The 22,827-nt window shown below is 44.5% G+C and overlaps 1 long non-coding RNA gene across 1 annotated transcript; it reads left to right on the top strand.

Moving 5' to 3' along the window:
* The first annotated feature begins 296 nt into the window (after window positions 1-296).
* LOC142415679 (uncharacterized) lies at window positions 297-20,318 on the top strand. Its single transcript, XR_012777509.1, has 3 exons — window positions 297-434; window positions 8,902-9,102; window positions 19,928-20,318. It is a non-coding gene; the product is annotated as an uncharacterized LOC142415679 (long non-coding RNA).
* The last annotated feature ends 2,509 nt before the right edge of the window (window positions 20,319-22,827 follow it).

Raw genomic sequence — 22,827 nt, forward strand, 5'->3', positions numbered from 1 at the left:
TTGTCCCCCCTCGGTGCCCTATAAATTAGGGCAAAGTCGGGGGGGGGAAGCTGCCTTCTACAGGGGGAGGGCAGCTTTGCCCCATCTGCCTTCACCTGCTGCTTGGGTCTCTATGCACAAGGAGGAGAATACGGGTACAGGTGGAGCTTCTCCTGTGATAAAGTGGATTATGGCTTTAGAACACTTTAGCCGAGACAAGCAGAAAGAAACTCCCTTTTCTTTCACGTTACAGGGTTAAAGGAAGGGGACGCTGAAGCAGCTGGTACTGCTTATCGTTACACACATCTCTGATTAGATTGATTCTTCTCTTCCCAAGAGTCACAGTAATTGTCAGGACTGAAAGACGGAGGGAGAGGTTCCTGGCCTAAGAGTGGAGAGAGCCTGGATCGGGGCATGGGGCAGGAGGAGTCCTGTCTGGTTATTCCCCTGCTTTGGTGGGTTTTGGCTGGGGAACGGCAGGCTGCATGCCGAGGTCCCAAGAAATTGGTCATCTCCCTTGGCAGGCCGGTGTTTACCAATTGCAGGAACAGCTTTCTGTAAACAATCGTAAAGGGTTGCCCTGGTTTAATATCTTAAGAACTTCACTAATGTTACTAAATCAAACCCTGCAAGCTTCTGTGTGACAGGAATTATTTTCCATAGGTGAGGAAAGCAGAGAAACAGAGCGATTTAGTAAGGTTCAATAGAAAGTTTGTAATAAAGCAGGTAATAAAGTGCAGTGCTCCCTCCCACGCCTGCCAGAGACCAGCCCTAATGCTATTTACTAATGCTAAAAATAATCACGTATAAAAGCTGTAATGCCACCAGTGATGAAAATGGGCCTGGTGGGAGACAACTGTATTAGCTTGCCTAATTCTTTTTTTGATCACATGTATCTGTGAACCCTTACTGGTTCACTGCCAGTAAGCTTGAAAAAAAAGTATATTACATTTATTTGAATGTTGGCAATGAAAGAGTTCTAGACTAAGAGTGTTTCTACACTCCCCACAGAGAAAAACAAATCTAAGTTTTGCAGCCTCTTATTTCAGTATCAGCATGTAGGAAAGCGGATACAGTACCTGCAGCTACTAAGGTTTGACATAACATGCAGGGACCAGAAGTATCCACTGTACTTTGTTCATAGTCCAACCAAAACTGCTTGTTTGGTTCCTAGCTTTGGCTAATTGTTCTCCCTCCTCAGACTCCTTTTACCTGATGAGAAACATCATTACCCTTAGTATTCTTACAGGAATTAATATTACAAGCTCAAGGGTTTGTGTCACTGAAGGTTGGTGGGTTTTCATATTGAACTTGGCATCCATCAGCTCCAGAAAGGTCAGAGAATGTAATAAATATTAAAGATATCTTTTTCCGTTGAAATGCTTGACACTGATGGCAGTGTGCCAAGTCCCTTGAGGAATAAATGTCCGACGCAAATTATGTCACTTGAGGGCTTTTTTCCCCTCCTGTGCTCTCTCTGCCGTTGGTTATTATTATCACTGTTACCTTAGATAGAGCAAGAATGGGGTAATGGTTTTGAACTAAAGGAGGATAGATTCAGACTAGATATAAGGAAGAAATTTTTTACAATGAGAGTGGTGAGGCACCGGCACAGGTTGCCCAGAGAGGTGGTAGATGCCCCATCCCTGGAAACATTCAAGGTCAGGTTGGACGGGGCTCTGAGCAACCTGATCTGGTTGAAGATGTCCCTGCTCATGGCAGGGGCTTGGACTAGATGACCTTTAAAGGTCCCTTCCAACCCAAACTATTCTATGATTCTATGATTCTATAAAGAATGCATGAGGGGGACAATGTCAACTCAGAACACAAACGGGTGATCTGGAAGCACTATGATGGCAGTATCTTGCTTAGCTTTGCTTTCCTCAAAGCTGGAGTGGAGGAGAGAGCAGGGAGGTAAGGCCTTGCCATGTTGGCAGTCGCTGTTTATGGTTGAGAGAAAAGGAAAGGATTGAACTCTGGAGAAAGAAGAGGGACGAGGACTGCTTAGTTGTAGAGAGGAAGGGACCGCCACGTTAATATCCTGCCCATGCACCTCAATGGCTTACAGTAGCTCTGATTATTGTGAACAGTATAGGCCCTGAATCTGTCTTCTGTTCTGTGCGGGTTTTTCTCCCTCAGAATACCAGATCATATTAATCTCTCCAGATCTTACTCTTCAGGTATGCTGGCGGTAGATCTAAGGGGTTGACTAGACCTCTTTGGGCAACCATTCCACTCACTAGGAGACTATGTCGAAATATTTGAGACAGCAGAAGTGTTGTAAACATTACTGAATGAAGTGGTTTGCAAGAAGAGATTTTGAGGAAGGGGCGAGTGGCTTGTGGAAAGAACCAGGGAACTGTTTTAAACATAGGAGTGTGAAAGACTTGTTTAATAAAGGTTTAAGCATGCTTGAACTGTGGCTCCCTGCTGACCAGTCAGCAGCTACACAAAGAGCTTATAGGATGATGGTAAACTTCCCCACCTTCCACATGAAAGGCCTTGGTCTGCTTTCTCTAATATAAACAGATAGAATAAAAGCAACTGGTCTCATTAAGACGGTCCTCTCCTATGCATTACTCACCTTAGTCTGAGGATTAGTAAAAACCAAACAACGTAAAATAGTTCTTAATGATGTAGCATCATGTGCCATGGGAAGGCATTGAGGTAGAAACTGGTAGGGGATGTTTATGAATAGAATAGAATAGAATTAGAATTAGAATAGAATAGAATAGAATAGAATAGAATAGAATAGAAGATGCATCATTTCCACAGCTCTTGCACAGGACTAGAGGGCTCTTTGCATCGTAAAGATCTGATCCCATATTTAAAAGTGTAAAGCTACGCACCATTCTGGAAAACGTGGAGTAAGACAGTCTCTGCCACAAAAAAGGCTCCAAAAGACAGATTGACACAGACAGCAGATGTTGGAAGCGTTTCTAAGTGAAGTTGTTTGCAAGAAGATATCTGGAGGAAGGAGCAAATGGCTGGTAGAAAAGAAACAGGGAACTGTTTTAAACATAACAATGTGAAAGTCTTTAGCCATCCTTTTGTCTAAAACCAAATTCATGTGTCACTGGGCTTGCTCCCGTTCCTCAGGTACATTCAAATAGCCGTGAGCCTTGACGCTGCTGAAGGGAGTCGATTTAACAGTGAAGAATAGCCAGAGAGCTCCCTCCCAGCCTCTTCTCTTTGTTCTGTGACTCAGTCCTCATGTCACAGCACAGGAAAGGAAAGAGCATGACCTATCTTCAGCTTTATATTCCACTGCAGATCTGTCTAGGAAGTGGTATTCCCTAAGGTTGCTGCCTCTTTTGTATATCCAGAATGCTGTTACACAGCTAAGAAAGAGTAGAGAATGTGTCTTAAAGATCAAGAAGGCGAGAAAAGCCCTAAACTGTAGCCTAATTCTTTCTCACATTATTCCAGTGCCTCCCCTGACCTTCTGGGAGCTTACCCTGCACCAGGAGAAGAATAAGGGTGCTGCATTTCTTGTTTTGGAGAAGGAGCTCCAGATTTCCCCAAAGCCACAACCATTTCATGGGTAGAAGGAAGAAAAGAGAGGCTGGTGATTTCTTCAGAATAAATAACAACTGGCTGTCCTTCAGTTACCATAGAAATCAGTCATAAGCCAGGACACAGCCCAAGTCCTTAGCCATGAGCATGGTTATACCCTTTGTTAACACTAATGATGGAGAGTTAATGGAGACTGAGCCATGCTGGAGGCTCTTAAAAACCTGATTTGATAGCCAGTTATTTGGGTGACATGCAGATGGCCTGCAGGTCAGAGCTTATGGGTTAGTGTTCATGGCAATTGTTCTCAAAAGCCTGGCACAGTCACAAATTTTGGCACCGTTAAGTGTATTACCACCAGCTCGTTGGAGTGATGATGGTGCACACAATACAGAGCGTGTAATAACCCTGTGCTCTAACTCTGAGATTGGGAGAGTCTTTCAGATCATAAGAGACTTTGGCCAGGGAGGGAGGGGGAAGAGCTTAAGGAGGAATTATTATTCTTCCTTCACTGAAGAAAGAGGAAAATAAGCTCTTCAGTTGAATAGCAGCACTCTCCAGGAAGGGCTGGGCATAGCAATAACTTCTGTTAGCAGTGGTAGTGCTAAAATACAGTGAGCATACACACAGCAGAGGGCAATCACATCTTCATTGTTGTAAAGATTCAACACCCCTCCCAGAAAAGCTTGTCTGGACAGTTGCGGAGCATTGAAATGAGGCCTTGATGTTAGCTGCTATTGAGAAGTCAATGGGGGGAGCTCAAGACCCACCAGGAATAATTTTTCTTCAAGACCTTGAATAAATAGTGAGACGCCATTGTGCTCCTTTTTTAAAGGGCATCAGAAACAAGGCAGTTAAAAAGAAATAATCAAAGTGGAAGAGTTAGGACCCGCATCTGTTATTGATGTACGCACATATTTTTTCCATGCAAAACTCACGCTTGTGAAGTTGTAAAAGACAGAGCGGGTGCTTTAAGTTTGCTTTCCTGGTTTTGCAAACCATCTGCTAGTCTGTGCCTGCAAATGGGAGATGGCCGTATATCTGCTTTTCTGCAGATGTGATGTTGGTGGTCCTCTGTTTCAAACTTTGTCCCTGGGAGTCTGCTGAATGTGTCTCATCTAACCTTACCCATCACACTTTCAGTTGGAAGTGTATGGTTAGTGTCCCTTGAACAATGTTTAATTTTGATTAATATCATTATTATAAAGTGCTAAGGTGAGCACGAGGTTTTCTGAATGCATCATCATTAGATTGGCAGCACTTGGGTTCAGGGAACGTCTCCTCCCGTAGGTGTAGGGCCCAAGGTTTGTTGATGATGTTATATGTATTTTACAATAAACAGCAGGATAAGGAGTGCCAGGTCTTCTTCCTCAGGTGGCTGCAGTGAGAGGGAAAGCAATGGGGCTGTCAGGCTCCAAGGATTTGTGCAGACCAGGGTCTCCCTTTGCCCAGGTGAAGCTTTAATGAAGTCAGAGAGACTCAGGCTGGATCTAAACCTGCAGAATAATGGCCTCCACAGTTCAATTGTGTTAAGTGCTGCAAGCCAGAAGCTTTTCTAGAGCTGACAGAAAGTGCTGGTGCTCAGTTACTTTACCGGATAAGCTCTTTATTTGTCTGCTTTAACAAACGGCATGGTGTCCGTCTCCCGTGCACCGAAGTCACCTTTCCATGCTAAGTTTCCTACGAGGGCTTTTTAAAAGAAAAAGGAAAAGAAAAGAAATGTAGAAATAAAGGATAAAAAAGTCTTTAATCTTTTAGCAATATGGGAACTTGGCTGTATTTCTAAGCAAAACCCGTTCCTTTAAGTAGTCATATGCTGCACGTTTCCCAGGAGAGTATTTTAATGAAGGTTGGGGTTTTTTTTTTAATTCTAGTCAGCTTTAGGAACACAACTCTTTTGCACTTGTAATGCAGGGGTCTTGGCCTGGGGTCTACTCCCCTTTGCATTCCTCACTTCCAGTGAAATTCCTAGTGTCTTGATCTGTCCACTGTGACTGTGCTGTTCTCCACTTGAGAGAGAGACGGTCAGAAGCATCACAGGTTAATATTTCAGAACAGGGAATATTCAAATGTTTCCTACAGTTTCTTTAGCTAGACCAATTTATTTTATCCTGCAGCTGCACAGGAATGCTCAGCAGGGAGGTCAGATAATAAATTCAAAAAGCACAGATTTCTACATTGCCTTTTGTCATAGATTTATTATCAAGTGTGCCTCTTAAAGTCTATTTACATGGTTTTTCCTTTAAGTAATTAAATACTGTGCTGAACAGAGCAGGGATTCTCCCAGTTTTTCACCCTCGGGGTAGCTGCATCAGAGAGAGATCTTTCTGTGCATCCAGATTCCCACCCAGTTTGTAGTTGCCCTCTCAGTTTTTTCTTCCATTCTGCGGACAAGCAGGCCGGACATCTTTGAATCCTTGGAGTTGAGAGCTCTGCCCTTTGTGCCTTATGGTTCACACATACTGCGCTCTCTGCTGATCTGAATAGCGTTGCTAACTGCGTATGTCAAAAGAAGCCATCCTTTTAGGATTTTCACTGCTTCAGTGGAGTGACTTGATTCTTAATAGTGGCTGATGCTGACGAGGGTAAGCCGTTGGCTGAATTTTTGGATCCATTCAGGGTTTCGCATCTGCTTAGTAGGGTGAGTAAGAACAGGCCCGCCCAAGAGGCTCAGAATATTTCCTGCTCCTGGGTGGTGATCTCAAGGAACAATCTTTCTTGTGGTTATTTGGTGCTTCCAGGCCTGGCTGGGACCCAGGAAGGTGCAGGAAGCACAAGAGAAGGTATTGTGGAAAGGAGAAGACATAACAGACCTGCGTTTTCTAAAGGTTTAGAGATGGATGAGGCTCAAATTTCAAGGAAGGATCAAATAAACCCGTATTTGTGCTGGTATAGATTTCATGGCCTTGCTAGATAACAGCGCAACCTAGATACAAACCCAGACTATTCTCAAATCTCGGCATTTCAAGACATGTCTCTCAGTTTTTGTGTTTTGCTTATAACAGTGATGAGGAGAGAAACTCTACCTTCTTTGTCAGGTTCTGTTGCAAACAATGGCTTGGAAACATGGGTCTGACAATCTCAAATATCAGGCCGACTGTGCAAAGAACTAAACATTTCTTAATAGCACAATTTTAGAGCAAATCTGATGATGTTTGTAGACTTTGGTGGCAAGATTCCACAGCTGGCTCTTTAGAGATTGTCATCTGATTGACTCTTGATTCAGTTGGCAGGTGGTCCCTATGTTTCTAGCAGGTTAACCCAGAAACCAGAATGAAACATTCCCAAACACTGGTGTTTGATCAGGTGGGAACATAGTCTTTTGGAGTACCTGAAATGTTTTTGTTCTGCAGCCACGGCACCAGCAGGGTGCTGCTTTCAAATCCTAATGCCTGTGCACTCCCTGGAGTCCCCGTGTTGAGAGGTACCGTACATTGCCAAGACAATATTCACAGTATGTCTAGCTAATTTTAAATTATTGACTTTATCATTGGTGAATCTGTGAAGGAAAGCCTTAGTACTGTTCAGTGAAGGCCTAAAATCCAAATCAAAGCAAATGCATTTATTGATTTTAATTAACTGAGCTCAAAGTGATAGTAGCTCAAAGTAACAATTGCTGAAGTGCTGTCGTTGGCCTTGAGGTTTCCCAAGGCTGCCTTGTGTTTGTCCTTCTCTTCTGCAGTAATCCACAAAGATCCCTGTCCCCTGGAATGTCAACACCTAGCACTGCAGTCAAAATGAAGAGCAGGATGAGAGAAATTACTTCTTCCCAGCCCGTCATTCTCTCCTGAGGTGGTACGGCTTGCAGCCAGCTCCATTTGATGCAGATTACACGGCATCTGTGTAGATGTGCATCTCGGCACATAGCATGGTCTTTGGTCTTGCCAATCTTGCGTGTCCTTGGTTTTGTTCGTGTAGTTCTTGTAAGCGTTTTGTCACAGGAGGATGTGGTGGATGGGGGTGAGGGTGGTGGCAGGGACAAAGCAACAAGACTATAGTAGCTAGTTATTTAGCTTAAATAATTGGGTTTGGAGCTCTGCTTGGAGAGGAGGGACAGCCGGGCTAAGGCGCGGAGCTGCTAACACTTCTGTGCTCCCTACTTGATTTTTCAATTGCTTTTGCTCTCCCTCGTATGGAATCCATTTTGTTATTTTGACTTCTCTCCGGCTAAAGTGTTTTATGTAGTACCTTGGATGTTACTGAGTCATTGATAAGTACTAACAAACCATCTGCTTATCTCAATTTGAGCCAGAGAATAGGCTACAAAGCACGTCAGGGTTGGGTGTTTTTTTTTTTTCTCCTTTTAATATGTCAGAGAAAAATGCAGCAGAGGGCACTGTGTTGTTAGGTTTCAGGGGAACATTTACCGAATTGCACTGGGTGGCTGGGAGTAGCCTCCTTCTGAACGCCTGTACAACTAAATAATAGAATATTAAAAGCACTTCCTCTGAACATGAGGGTTTTAGGGTTTAGAAAGCAGTCTTTTTTATGCTGTAAGGACTTGGCTGTTTTAATTTTTAGAGTACCTGGGAAGTGCTAGCATCAGGATCTTTTTCTATTATGTATAGGATCTGAAAGACAGCCTCATTAAAGGAGCAGCGTAGAACACAGATGACATCGAGCAGGCAGGCTACCTATAATAATGTCATGTTTTGTCATTTATAATAGATACTTCTTCCAAACCTTTGGGATTCTCGCAGCACTTGGCAAATTAAATATTTGAATGTTGTTAAAGGGAAGCTTGTTCAAGGAGCCTGGGCAGCTGTGAACTGGGACATGGATGCCGCTGCAGGAAGAGGTGGGGTGCTGAGATTTCATTTGAGGAGAGTCCCCGTTCACCCAAAGCATGTCATGGGACATTTTTAAGTGTCTCTTCAATAAATATGGCCTTGTTTAAGGCATGACTAGAGAGAGCTGGGTACAGTAAATAACATGCAGTGTTTTCGCAGCACGGAGCTCTGCCACACGGCTCATCGCACAGCAAGCTGTGTGCAACCCCCTTTGCCTTCGACTGATGGCTGAAGGTGAATGTGACGCGTCTGGAAATGGAGTCTCTGGTTTGAAGAGACCCTGTTGGTTCAGACTTGAGGCTGGCAGTGCAAAGCCGTCTCCCCATGCCGGCCTTTGCTGTTAAGATAACGTTGAAGATAATGTTAAGATAATTAATTCTAGATGCCTCAGGTCGGTCGTGAAGGTTTCTCTGGTGGACAGGGACTCTGCTGGGATAAGTACTGTACCGCCCTGGGCTTCCTCTGGAGCAGGGTTTTGGTCTCACAGACTATACCCACACACAGCGAAGCATAAATGCACAAAAGAGGCTCATGAGGTCGACTAGGTTGTTCTTGTGCTTGAAGTTAAGCATGTGCTTAGATACATGATAATAGGTTAGATTTTATGTAATTTGTAAAGCTAGCTTACCGAAAGAGGGAAAGAGACCCGAGGAGGAGGATGGACTTCTCTGACGCCGTCCTGTCAAGGGACTGCCGGTATGGCAGGACGTGCTACGGCTGAGGAGCAGGCAGAGCCCTGGAGAATGCAGCTTGATCTCATGGGAGCAAAGGAGTTCAGTTTGTCCAGTTTTGGGTCGAAATAAGGATGTCCCATTTCACTGTAAGTTCATGACCTTTCCTATGGGTTATCAAGGGAAATGGGAAGTGGAGAAGCAGCTATAAAAATGAACAGCATTAAAATCTCCAAAAATTAGGTGAGGAATAAAAGGAACGAGTGGAAAGCTTTCCCCTCTCCCCATCACATAAATGATATTCTTATCCTAGTAATGGTGACAGGAGGTGGTCAGATGGCATTATTTAGCTGAATGGCCTGTGTCTACGTGTGTGCTCAGATAAAGTTCAAAATGACCTTTAAAAAAAATCCATTTTTAAAGATTGTTTTTACTTCAGAAAGGTCCAACTTTAGTAGCTTAAATTTAATTTTGTTCTTGAGGGAACTGGCTGTGGGAAGGGAAGGCAGCGCTAGAGATGCTCACAGTAAACTAATAGCAGGTAAAATGTCATTTAAAAAAAGTGAGTGGAAAGCATGTGTCATTGCAAAGAGGAAATTAATGAATTCTCTTCCCCTAATTTCTTTTCTCGGGTTTGATTTCTGATGTCTTTTCTTCTGACTGCCGCTGCCTCTGCTTATGTTAACACAAACTGATTAGCTGGCTCATTGGTTAGACTGAACCCAAGGTCACAAGAACAGGGACGCCGTAGCGGTCAGCTGCACAGGCTTGCAGGCATAGTCATGGAACAGAGGCACCTCCAGCTCTACAAACACACAGCTCACAGGACAGTCCCCGTTGCTCCTCGGTAAGCACAGACTGTGGGGTTTGTCCCGTAAATCTCTAGCAACAGAAGGCTAAAGTGAGTGCAAGCACTTCACAGCTGTACCCCATAAGGAACAACAGTGACATATAAGCACCAGCAGACATGTTGTGGAAGGCCAGGGACTTCATCACTTCTTAAGAAGCAGTAGTTGCTATCCTTAGTTCTCATGCTGAGGAATCTGGTCTTCAGGTTAGTAGTGATGCAAGGTGAAGGAGACATTGCAGGGGAACCCTTGCTGGGACTGACTGGATGAGGCATTCTGGCACTGGCCTGTTGCACAGGAGTGGAGCCACCTGTTTGACCCCGAGTTGGCCTTTGCTTTCATGGAAATTTGATTTTGAGCTCCTTTCAGTGTTTGTTGCTTTTATGTAGAACACAGACAATAGTCGCGCCGGTTTGCCCCAGTAAGAATTATAAAATGCATCTTTGTGGCAGCTGGTAAGCAATCAAAGGAGTGGGCGAATGCCTGTTGCAACCAAGAGAAGAAAAAGGGCATCTAAGTCATTGAGGTGAGCAAAAAAATCCTCTGGAGTTATCATTACTGTCCATAGAAAACCATCCTCTCTCTTCATCTCATGCTTCCTCTTGCTGCTTGGAGGATCCTGGCTGGATGCTGGGGGCAGCTCAACACCTTCATTCTCTGAATTTGGGATTTCTCATAAAATGTATCCACTGGATGATATCACGCCAAGCCTCCTTTCCCCACAACACATGGACCTCCTGGTCTGAGCATTTCTAATGTCAGCCAAAGACTGGCTGCCGAGCCTTACAGGACTCTTTCATTTTCTTGCACTTGAAGCATCCAGCTGCCTGGTGAAGTGAAGCTGGAATTACCTGTGCTGGCAGCTTTGGTTTGGCTTGTCCTTTGGTTAAGCTGCTGACAAGCTAATTCACCCTGCTTTGTTTTCCCTGGAGATCCTCTCCTGGGCTTGTTGGGAAGAATAAAAGAGGTCGGGCTGGGGATGGACGGCCAAGACTACCCAAGTGTAAGAACAAAACGGACAGGCCAATATGGGAGGGTCGTGCAGGTTTGGCTGGGTCTTCTGCTGCCCTGGGATGGAGGCATAAGCAGCTCACTGTGGACTGATGGCTACATGGTGCTTTGGATGAATTTTTGCACATAGCCTCCTCTCTGTCTGGATCTCACTGCAGGATGATGCCCGATGGCTTGGCTGTGTTGGCAAGGCAGCAGCCTGGCCCCTTCTCTCCGCCCTGGTGTGTGTCAGAGATAATGTCCAACAGGAGATCCAATTAGAAGCTTGACTGGCTAACCAGAAACAGCAACTGGAGGCTGAAGTTGGTGTGCCTGCTGTGGATAAAACTCTACCTGCAAATCCATCTAAAGACTGCTATTGGAAATTATTGTATCTTGCTTCTTTATTGCTAAGGAATAACCTATCTGCTTCTAGGCCTCTGATGCAATCACTCATTCACAGGAATCCTGTAAATGTTAATTTTTTCTCTTCCTGCCACCAAACACAGTAGATCTCCCTCTAACAGCAGTTCGTGTTGGAGCTAATTCTCTGCTGAGCCATTATTATGGCAAACAAGGAATTCAAATATAATCCCGTTGGCCTCTCTCTGCAGGAAGAACTTGGACCTCGACGTACTGCCTTCCTGGGAACATCTGCAAGCTCCACTTTTTTTTGTATTATGTAGCTGAGAGTCTGGGCTGTCTGAATGACCCCAGGCAGATAGTCAAAGATGACTTTAAAGGCTGGATAATGTATTTCACAACTGTATAATCCTGCAGTAGCCTGGGGGTTTAGAGTTGTTTTGTACTGTTTTTGATGTAGGGCTTATTTTAGGTTTTATGAAGAGATGTTGCTTTCTTAACTAACACTGCAGTAGCTTATGAGCTGTTCTGCAGAGGACCCATTTGCTTTAGGCTCTCTGCATACAAACCGGTACTTTTGGGGGGGCTGTGTTCAGACACGCACATGGGTGGAGACATGCTGGCCTATGGACATCAATGCACTCCTGCACATACACGCAGTTACTATACTGACACTGCCACGTGAAGAAAAATCTGTATCTTCTAATGTCAGATTTATGTACCAGCGCAAATACACGCTCATACACGCAGGGAGAGAACTGCCTGTCCTCAGACACATACAGAGGCATGTGTCTATACGGAGATGTGCAGAAACAGTCATAAATGCACTTCATTTAAGAGGAATCTTTTTATAATACTTGTTCATGTAATGGTTGTGCACGTATTATTGCCTGCATCCTGACTCTGCTCAGACCCCTCTCGAGTGACAGTTTCACCTTAGCCTCAGAATACATGAATTAGTGATGCAATCTAGAGGAAAAACGTGGGGCCATGATGTAAGAGAACATTGTAGGAGCCCATTTTGAGCTATTTTCCTCTCCCTTTCCCCCCAAACCCTTCTAGTCTAGTCATAAAAGGTGCTCCTCCTGTTTTTCTCCTCCAACATCTTTCCTTATAAACTTTAATAAGTAATCAGGTGTGATCAATGCCAGCTACTATTCTCCTGCTCCTCCGCTTGCTGTTCTAGTGCAGAGCGATTCTGTAAAAACGACCTCCTGGGGATCCTGCATTGATTTATTCTCAGCTGATCTGAACATTCAACCACTTCCCTTCTCGCATTGTCCCTGGTAGAGCCTATTCTGGAAACAGAAGGATGCTGCAAAGGCACCTGCCGGTGTGTGATCGGGATCCGAAGCCCGAGACAGCCTCTCTGGTGGCATGGGTGCAGCAGGGCAGGCACGGCTCAGGTGCAGCAGGGAACAGAGAGGAAGGCTCAAAAGGGCCACTTAAATGTTCTCTTTTTTGCGTCTATTTGCAAGCCATGAGTAAAAAGGCACCATATGTTTTCCTGCCGTCAGAGCTCACAAGGGAAGTGGTATGAAATAAGGAGTGAGTTAGGAAGGTAAAGCTCTCTTCCCCCACGCTCAGTAAGCACAGGAGTTTCACCAGTGCGATATGAGACAGAGCAGAAGGGTGGCTGAACGAGGTCGTATCCGACAACCGTCTAACCCGGGTCTCTGGTTTTGGCCAGTAATGGGGGGGGGGTCTGGGAAGAGAGAATAAGAAAGAGGTCAGATGGATGGAGTGGCCCTCTTCTGCTGCTTCTCTCCAGCAGCCGACAAGCTGCAGTTCCGGGGACAATCTTGGAGCTAGCATATGTGCTAATGGAGGAATTTTGCAAACAAGCTGGGTTTGCTGCCCCAGCGTGAAGCTAGAAAAAAACAAAGAGAGCTCAGGGCAAAGGCACGCGGCAGCCCTATGGAGGCCAAAGCAGGAGTTCAGACTACGATCCTCCCTGTGCTGCAAACACAGATGCAAATAGTATGCGGTAAAGTATGTCAGTCTCTTAAACGGGAAGCTCAGGAGAAATTAGCCCAGCTGCACCGTCCTTGCTCTTTTCCCCATTTAGAGAAATGAAACTCAGGGACTGTAGACCTATGCTTATGGTGCCAGTGTTGACCCTCTCTTCTTTCTAGCTGAGACAGATGAAAGAAAGGAGGGTTTGGATGCGATGAAAAAGCACCAGAACTCTGGCAACTCTGACAACGGTGACAACTCTCCCCCTGCCAAATCGAAGAGTTTTGGGTTAAAGCCTTGACATCAGGGCTCTGTAAGATACATAGGATCATGAGATAGGTAAGGTTAACAGCAGGTTAAAGCCCCAAGTATCAGAATGCCTCTGCTTTCAGCACATCCGTGTTTTCAGTTTGGATTAAGTGCTATGGCACCCTTTGGTACAGGAGCCACCTTACAGCCTGCCTGTAGCTGTGACCAGCAGAGGCTTCTTCTCTGTGCTCCCTCTCCCTCCCCTCTGGTACGCAGCCCGTTGCATCACTGGAGTAGGACGAGGATAGGGAAACCCTCCGACCCCAGTGTGCAGCCTCCCTGCATCGGGGAGAATAAAATCGGCTTCTCCCCTCAAGCAATTATAAGCGATAGCTATTTTGCTATTCAAGGATCGTGATTTCAACACTCGAGGGGTTAATGCACCAGGGAGGCAGCTGATGCTTTCATGCCGGTATGCTGTATCAAACAGCACAGTTTCCAGGAAGATGAATATCCGTAACCAAGTAGCACAGCAGAGCCCAAAGCCTGTTCAAAAGAATTCTTTTTGATGATCTGGTTTTATTACTTTCAATGAACTGGAGTCTCCAAGGTACCAGTGAATAAGGGATGCTGTAAAGCGGCATCTTGTATACATGTTTCAAGCTGCGTCTGCTGGTGCTAAAAAGGATGAAAGAGAAACTGCTTAGCAATGACCCTAGGGCCTAAACCCAGCTCAAGCTTCCACGGGGCATTTGCTGAGACAAAAAGAAGATCTTAACCATTTGCACTGGGACATGACAACCGGGACACAGCCTACATCATTCACTTTCCCCACTGGGAAAACGAATCCATTTCCAGGACAGAGCATGTGGCATGTGTTATATGTTTCATAAAAGCTCTTTGCCAACTGAAAAAAAAAAAAAAAAAAAAAAAGAAATGTCAAATCAGGAACAGGTAGATGTGAATTATGGGGCTCAGTGCTATCTGGAGAATCTAGGTGATTTAATAATACGCTATGTGAGACACTACACTGGTCAGAAACCCTCTACAGAAATACAGTGTTTAAATTCACCGTTCTTGTTTTGTCTCTACATAATATGTGGATTTGAGTGTCAAACACAGCTTGGACCGTGAGTACATGGACCCACCTGGGAATGTGGTTCGACGTGACCCCCACCAGACACGTGAAGGGAGGCAAGAAAGAGCGAAACCTGATCGAAATCAGCAGAAGGAGCACCCAGTCATGGTTTCTTCTTTAGGCACCATCTTGCCATTTCTGTAACAGCACTAAGGAGAACTTTTCTAACTGTAGACTGGAGCTCAACTTCTAAACGGACAGGGGCTAAACTGTGCAGAAGCCCAGGCTGTTTGAAAGCCGTCTTATCATTAAAGGATGGCAGCTAGTGCCCTTTCTTCCTAAGCTCTGCGTATACCATTATAACAATATTAGCCTGTGCATTGCCTCTCGGTGCTTTCGCTTTGGAATTCAAATCATGTGTATGTTTTATAAAAGGCTCTCTAGTGTGAGCCTCAGAAATACATATGCACTCTCCAACTGTGTGGGTTTTCTCTTTCCTGCCTAGTGCACAAATTACTCATTGTAACATGATAAATGAATGGGACTGTGTAACCCTCTTTATAGTTTACAGTTTTTATAGTGCTTTGCCACCATATGTTATAAATTCATGAAGCAGTTGTAGCGTGTAACAGGTTTTTCTGTTTGTTTATTTAGTTATTTGCTAATTCTTACAGCTGTATATACATATATGGATCTGTGTGTAAATATATATAGATATTTGCGTGGTGGACTGAAGCCTAGGAGAAAAGATCAGCTGCATCTGGAGAGCACTTGAGGGGCAGAAAACAAGAAGGATAAAAATATTGCCTTGCTATCTGGTGAGAAGTGAGGAGATTGAATAGAAAGTCACTTCACAGGGAAAATTCACATTTCATGGTCTGCAACATTTTGGGGCAATTTCTGCTAAAATCAACTATATTGTACAGTCAAGGAAATACAGAATATAAAATTGCGTAGTGAAAAGCCTGGGGAATCTTCATGTGATCCTGTAGCTTGCAGACAGGGAACAGAAATTGTGAGCCAAGGAATGAGGAAAATCACAGCTTTTAATAAACTTCTGGGATTTCTGATAAGCCTTCTCATGGGATCCTGTAAGCTGCTCCTCCCGAGGAGTGGAAGTCATGGGGAAGCAGCTAAAAGGAGTGGCTGATGGGCAGAGCCCCTGCATTCCCAGGTAGAGATGTGAAGACATCTTCTGCTTCAACCTGCAGAGCAACAGGCTATCCTAAAACACCCATATAGCTCGATAAACTTCTGTGTGGTGCAACTACAGGAGGAGCAAACCCAGCTGGCCCTTCGGGGGGGGGTATGTTGGGAAGGGGCTCTTTGTGGACTGGGCTTTCTTCTTGCCTATTACTCTGTTCCTCTTCCTTCTCTCTTGTGACTTCTCTGCAAGTACTGTTTAGTTAGGCCTATCTGTTTGATTCATCAGTTGTGAATAGGGAATTATATTCACTGAGTACCCAGACAGGTTGATTTAATTTCCCCATGTTTCCTGGTGGGAAATCAAGCTGGTGTTTTAGTGGAGATCCCTAGACATTAAGCCTACTTGCAGTCAAGGCCTGACAGGAAGAATACATATAACTGCCTATACATCTGTATCTGTGTAAGCATGCATTTTTTTCATATATACAAACAGAGCCACATGCATAGGTGTATATATGTGTGGCCATGTGTATTTATTCTGTTCCTGGCTAGTTCCAGTATCTATCTTAGCAATTTCACTAGCATTCCCATGTGTCTCACTGTTTAACAGAGTTGGACAGGACGTGTTTACACTTTATTTAAGAAACATTGCGAAAACAAGAGGATCTTAATCATCACTAACCATGGTAGCTGCAAATTAAATATCTGAGCTCTTGGAAGCTCATTCATCATAAATATCCTACGTGTCTCTAAGAGGGGGACTTAAGGAATCATTGCTAGTTCTACCTGAGGGAGATTATTAGGAGGACATACGGCGTAAGTAAACTGGAATAATTTCTATAATGATGGATCTGGTGCTTCTAGTAAGAATAGTTCCTAGTATTTGTATGTCTTATTTTACCTATATCATATATATTTCCCATTTAGAAAACAACTTTAAGACAGGACCCACTCTTTAAAGCCATAAATCGAACTGAGGAGGGCAGGAGGGAATCGAGGAGAATATATGGGAAAGGGTCAAACAGGATGGAGGATAGAGGCTGTCATAAAATAACAACAATAATTTGCAATATCCTTTCTCTGGCCACACCATGTCAACCATGGGACCCTTTTGTCTGGTAGCAATTACAACATAGCTGATGATTCAGAGAAAGACGACTAACTTAATTAGTAGTTTCATTAAGCCAATTTTCTAATAGCTCAGACTGAAGGAAAATTCTTTCTTTGCTCTCCTAGAAGGGTAAATTATGATGCGTATTTTCCCATCAGGCTGTTTTATTTACCTACTGATGTTATGTTTGCGTGTATATTCTGGAAGAAAGCTAAACCTAAACTCTGGATCCAATACTACTGGATTTTGACAGATGGAAGATTTATACCCTGTCTTGGAGTGCAAACTTGGCTTCACCGTTGCACTGACAGGCTGAAGAGACCTCTCCGTAGGTCTAATAAGAACCATACTTCATCTGAAGAGTATGATTTCCAGCCCTTGATTTTACATCAGACATGCCAGGTACTCAGCCCCTCCTGGAAGTCAGACCACTTCATTAGGCTCCTAAGCAAGGCTTTCGAGGGCTTGCTTCAGCCTCCTGCTTTTGAAATCAAGAAATGCAAATTTTCTTATTTGCCTGCATAAGGATTTAATTGGAAAAAATGTTCGCAGTAAGCTGCAGACATACAAGCTGTGGCTATTAGCTTCATCAGGACAAGGCAGGCCAGTAACACCTTGTTCGCTGCAGATGCTCCTATAAGTGTGCATAAACTACACTCAACATACAGCTAAAGTGCATCGCCAGAGAGGCTGAGGTTTACGTGCTGTGCTGCAGCGTGCAGTTAGGAAATGGACAGCAACAGTTGGGAACTTTTAAAAAGAAACATGCAAGACTGCTTTAGCCATCTGGAGAAGGAACCTTTCTTTATATTATGCAAATGCTTTGCAAGGGTTTTTTTTTTGTTTGGTTGGTTTGGGTTTTTTTTTTGGTAGGCAGTTGGGGAGGGTATGGAGGAACTCTAGCTCATAAAGTTAAAATAGCAGCTCATTGGCTTCCACTTTACCCAAAATAGAAGCAAATGACTTGTTTGCTCTATAAAGGGTCACCATCTCCCAGATAATTTTGTTCAGAGATGTTATCCACCAGCAGTGATACAGCACCCGGTCTGTACCAGGGGAAGCTGGCATTGAGGTCTTGGCTGAGCGTGTGCATGTGAGTGCATGCAAGTGCTGGAAGAGAGGAGAGAGGAAGGAACTTGCTCTTAAAGAAGCTTAGAGAAAAAGGAGATAAAAAATAAATCAGCTGTCTCATTCCTTTCTCTATGAATCGATTGAGAAAGATTAAACAATTTATTGAATCATTGCCAATCCAACGAAGCATTTACCAGCACAGCCCGAAGAGATCCTTAGAATAACAATGGAGGTTCCTCAGCTCTGATAGGACTTGAAAGGGTCAGGGCTATTCTGAAAAGTGGTCTTGAAGGCAAGATCTGAGTTGTGCTTTTGCCTGAGGAGTGGTGATGGGTGTACCTCGTCCTTCCTCACTAGTAAAATGAGTGTTTGCAGTGCTGCACGATTTCACAACTGCTTTCTGCTTGGGCTGTAACCTGGTGGTGAGACCCGGGGGGACACAGTTCCGTGGTCAGTGAGATAAGCGTTTGGTTTTATGATGCTGGTGGTTGCAGAGGCTGGTCTGGAACCAGCCTCACTGGTGGTTGTGTTGGGTCTCTGAGCTGTGCTAAGGAATTTAGCTGGGCAGAGTCTCTTTGCACAGGTATCTCCAGTCTTATTTACACTCAGGCTTCATGGGGCCATCTCATCACCCTGCTTGGCTCTGTCTCCATTTATTCACTGAACAAAGGCAGGACTTAGCCCTCACTCATCTGCTCCAAAGACATTCACATCCCCTGCCTCTAAACAGCCCTTCTTCTAAAGACAACACCTGGCAGTGCTCCTCCTCTTTTCTTTGTTCCTCGTTTTACTTCAGCCAGATCAGGATTTCAAGGTAACATCTTGGAAGCAAGAACGAAATAGAAATGGACATGACTTGCGATATTTGCAGATCTTAGATCTAGATGCGCCAATTGTAATTAATCTAGCCTAAGGTCCTGTTTGAGCCAGAGAATTTCACTCAGTAATTCCTGAAGAATTCCTTTGATTGCTTTGATGTTATTTGACTTCCCCTTTGGCAAGTCATGGTCTCCTGTAAGATTCAATCTCACAATTACCTGAACTCCCACTGTTAAGTACGAAATACTCCTAACTCCCATGGAGTCTGTTGAAATCAGCTGCGGGCAACATCAAGCCACGAGTCTATTCTCCCTCCTCCCCTCCTCCTCCCCTGCACATCCAGTTTTGTTGTTGTGAAGTCCTGCCTTTAAGAGTCACTGGGTACCACATTTGTACTGCTGTCTACCCCCCTCCAACGCCTCTGAGGTGAGCCTGTGTTCAAATGGCAGATCCTGTATCGTAAAATGTCATATGCCAAGGACACCGAATGCCATCATCAGACGAAATGAAGCTGCTGTTGGTAGTACATGCAAATTCAGCCAGAGACCCACATCCCAAACTGCCATGTAAATCCACACTGACATCTGCAGGCACATGCCCTTGGTTCAGGATCTTAAATACGTCAGAGAAGGTAGCTGCCAGGCATTGACTTCTGGATCTGATTTACAAGGAAAATTTGCACCTCAGTGGCATAACCTTTTCATTGCCTTTGCTCTGAGCAGAGAAAGGGATTGTTTTAGACAACTCAGGACATGTTTCCAGGACTGCAAGTGATAAACTGAGACACAACTGGCCATCAGCAGAACCACAGTTTCTGCCTGTGCACCTGCTCTTAAACCCTCTCCGACAGCAAGAGAAAATGGTGGTGCTTCAGCTCCCAGGTTTGTGTAGTCAACAGAAGGAATCAGGTTGGGCTAGAAGAATGATGTGGGACTTAAGAAATCTTGGCTTCCCATCAAGGCTGCTCAAGTGATTCAGTGTATGGCTATCGGCCCTTGCAGCACAATAATCAAACTGCTACAAAACACGTGGACTTTGAGTCTGGTGGGGCATGGCCATGAGATAGGTTTATTGTGCTCTTCCTGTCTGCTGCGGAGGGACGCGGTCAGGGTCTGGCCACATCCATCCCTGTGGCCATGTGTCCATGTGAAGGTTTCTCAAGGTTCCTGTGTCCTTCTCTCTGCCAGGGTAGAGTAGCTCCTATCATAATAAAGATTAGGAAGCCAAACAGCCTCACGCTCTACCAGGCAGCGTCAGTGGCAGGAGGGCTCAGACCTTCTTCCTACTGCTGGGGAGGTCCATGCTATTTATCTCATTCTGAATCTCTGTCTTAATATCTGCAGCTTCTTCTTTCAAATGATTAGTGATCTGATGACCGGCATTAACAGTGATTAACAGAAACTCTGCAGAGGAAGAAGCACTGACTGTGTATACGCTGTCTGAACTGGGCCAGTCAGTAAGCAGACTCAAGAGAGATTTATTCTGCATCACTCCCAGCCCTAGAAGAATGATGCTAAACTCTATCCCTGCTTTATGAAGCCTCTTATGGCACCCCACTGCTAGATTCAACAAACCATTTTGCATATATTTACTGTCTTCCTAGCCCATAAAAGCTGGCTTTCCTTTATTAACTACAGTTTACTGCCACTCTCAGCAGAAGCAAATAATAATGGAAATGAAACTGTACTCATTTTGAAGACCCCAGTATACTTCCAGATGTTGTTCACGTTGGCAGCGTCTTGTCAAACTGTAATTGCATGTATTGTGATTGCAAAATTGTTAATAAATAAGTGTCCTCCAGATGTTATCACTTCCTCCACCCTGTGTTACCATTGCAATGCATGAATCCTTTGGAGGCTCCTATTGTTTCTATATCCCTCGCTCCCGTAAAACCTCAGTGCCAGGAAGTGCTGAGCACCCAACACTGGTCCTCCCCTCCCTGCAGGAGCTGAGATTACCTGGAGGAGGAAACGGGAACAGTTCGTAGGAGTCTGGCTATAGTAGGGTAGGAGTGAGCATCAGAGCAGGCTTGTCATGCCAATGCCATGACCATCACTGTGGCTATTCACCTTACTCTGTTCACCTTGGACTGAAGCAGGCTGGGCTGTAATGCACTTTCCTTATGTTAAAGCGCTCACACTGAAGTATTTTCAGGCTTTCCCTCTCCATAGATCCTAATATTAGTTCAGGTCATAAGAATGTGCTCAGCAGCATGGGTTACTGACTGTACAAAGAATGTGAGGAAGATGGTTTGCTTAATGCTTTGGTGGCCACTTGACCTCATACATAACTCTTCCTATTATTTGGGGGTGGTAGATCAGGGCTACAAACATTTGTGACTGCACCTTTGCGTAGCAGCCAAAATTATTTTGGAGGGCTAATAGTCAGGATGCAATCTGAAGGCTTGCAAGTGGCATGTCTCCTCCAGCCTGCTGGAGGAGACCTCATGAAAGAGGGTCTTCATGAAAGATTGTGGCTGGGTGGTAGAACAGAGCCAGCCTACCAAGAATACCTTTACAAGATAAAATGGCCTCACTGAGCTCTTCCATTACGGATCAGAGTAAGGACTAAGTTCAGTCCCCTGTGCTGAATAAAACAACAATATTCAGTGCCACTTAATATTGTTGTGATGGGTCACGGAAGGTGGCTTTCAGTGGGCTCATTGCCCCGAAAAACTACCAAGGAGTCTTCTGTTTCCTTGAGCAGCCTTCTAAGCTTGATGAATTTTGCTGCTTGCTCTTTTGCCAAAGAGCCTTGAGGGCACAAATATGGGTCATGTCTGTCCCTTTGGTTGGAAGGGTGTGTGTGTTGCTCTGCTTGAAAGCACAGCACACAGTCATTGGCAGCACTTTGAGTAAATCCAACTGCACCGTTTAGTAGTTTAATTATAATCTCTGTGCCTATGGCACCTTCCATCCAAGAATCGCAGAGCTCTTTACAGGCATTAATTCATTCTCAAAGGTAATCTGGTGAGGGAGCTAAAAATCTTATCCATTTTCTAAATGCGTGCAGGGAGAGGGGGATGGAAAAGGAAGTGAAGACACAGGGGCATAAAAGGTAAAAGTTTCATTCATGCACATGCACATTTATGACTCCAAATATATATGTGTCATTTTATAGCTAAATTGCACACCGCAACCCAGGTGTAGGCTTGGTAGAGATCCCCCACCTCACTGTGCTCCACCACTGCAATTTTTTGGCCAAGCTGAGAATCCAGTTGTGTGGGCATTTTCACACATGCAACTGCACAATTGGAAAAACCATGACCCAGGCAGCCTGACACAGTTATCGAAAGCTATTAGCAGAGCTGGGACCAGGATGTGTGTAACTCGCCTCTTACCAGCCTGTCTTTGCACCTCTCCTTCCCATTCTGAGAGAAGGCTCCTGAAGATGGTCCTGCCGTGGTGTTGCAGGACTTGTCTTGGTGCCAATGGCTCCAATGCATGTTTGAAACTAGTTGGGCACCTCAGAGGAGAAAATCAAAGCAGATCTTTGCACGGCATCTGCTGTACCATGCGTGTGGTCACTGTGGTGATGAGTTCTGACAGCATAATCTTATTAAAGTTCATTCCTGACAAACAATATAGATATGGGTACAGGGGAAAAATCACATACTGTTAGCATTGACAGGGTAACCTTTATCAGGGTACAGTCCTATTAATTGCTGCAAAATTCCTACTTTAGAGAGGTTCATTGGGCTCACAGTTGGCTCTGCCTCCACTTGCTTTTGTTCCAGTTTAACTTTGACATTGTAATTAATTTGCTCTCCTTGCCTTCTCTTGAGGCCATTACCTCTGTCAGTCCACAAAGCATCTCGCAGCAATATTTCAGGAGCAGCTCGTAGGCTAGACAAACCTATCCAGCTCTAGGTTCCAAAATTTGGGCCCATTTCCTCTCCTTCTGTGCTCTGGTCCTCCAGAACAAGATGGTTTTTATGATTTAGTGTCTGATTTCTGTGCTGAGGATAGAATGATGCAATCACTAGCATTTGTTTTTGTGGTAGCATCATTTGTACAAACGCATCCCTGATGATTCATAGGCAATTGCAGTTGGTAGGTACCAGGATGTATGCACTGAATGGGTTTTTAGTAATGTATTCACTAGAAATTAAGCTGAAACTTAGCAGCTCATTTTCCAGATGCCACCGATGCAACTGTCAGACAGGAACAACTTCCAGTGCCTGCTTGCCTGAGCCAGAATTGAACTGGAGATTTGCAAGTAAAAAACTTTGGCTTATATTTTC

This window comes from Mycteria americana, chromosome 11, assembly GCF_035582795.1.
Source record: "Mycteria americana isolate JAX WOST 10 ecotype Jacksonville Zoo and Gardens chromosome 11, USCA_MyAme_1.0, whole genome shotgun sequence".
NCBI lineage: Eukaryota > Metazoa > Chordata > Aves > Ciconiiformes > Ciconiidae > Mycteria > Mycteria americana.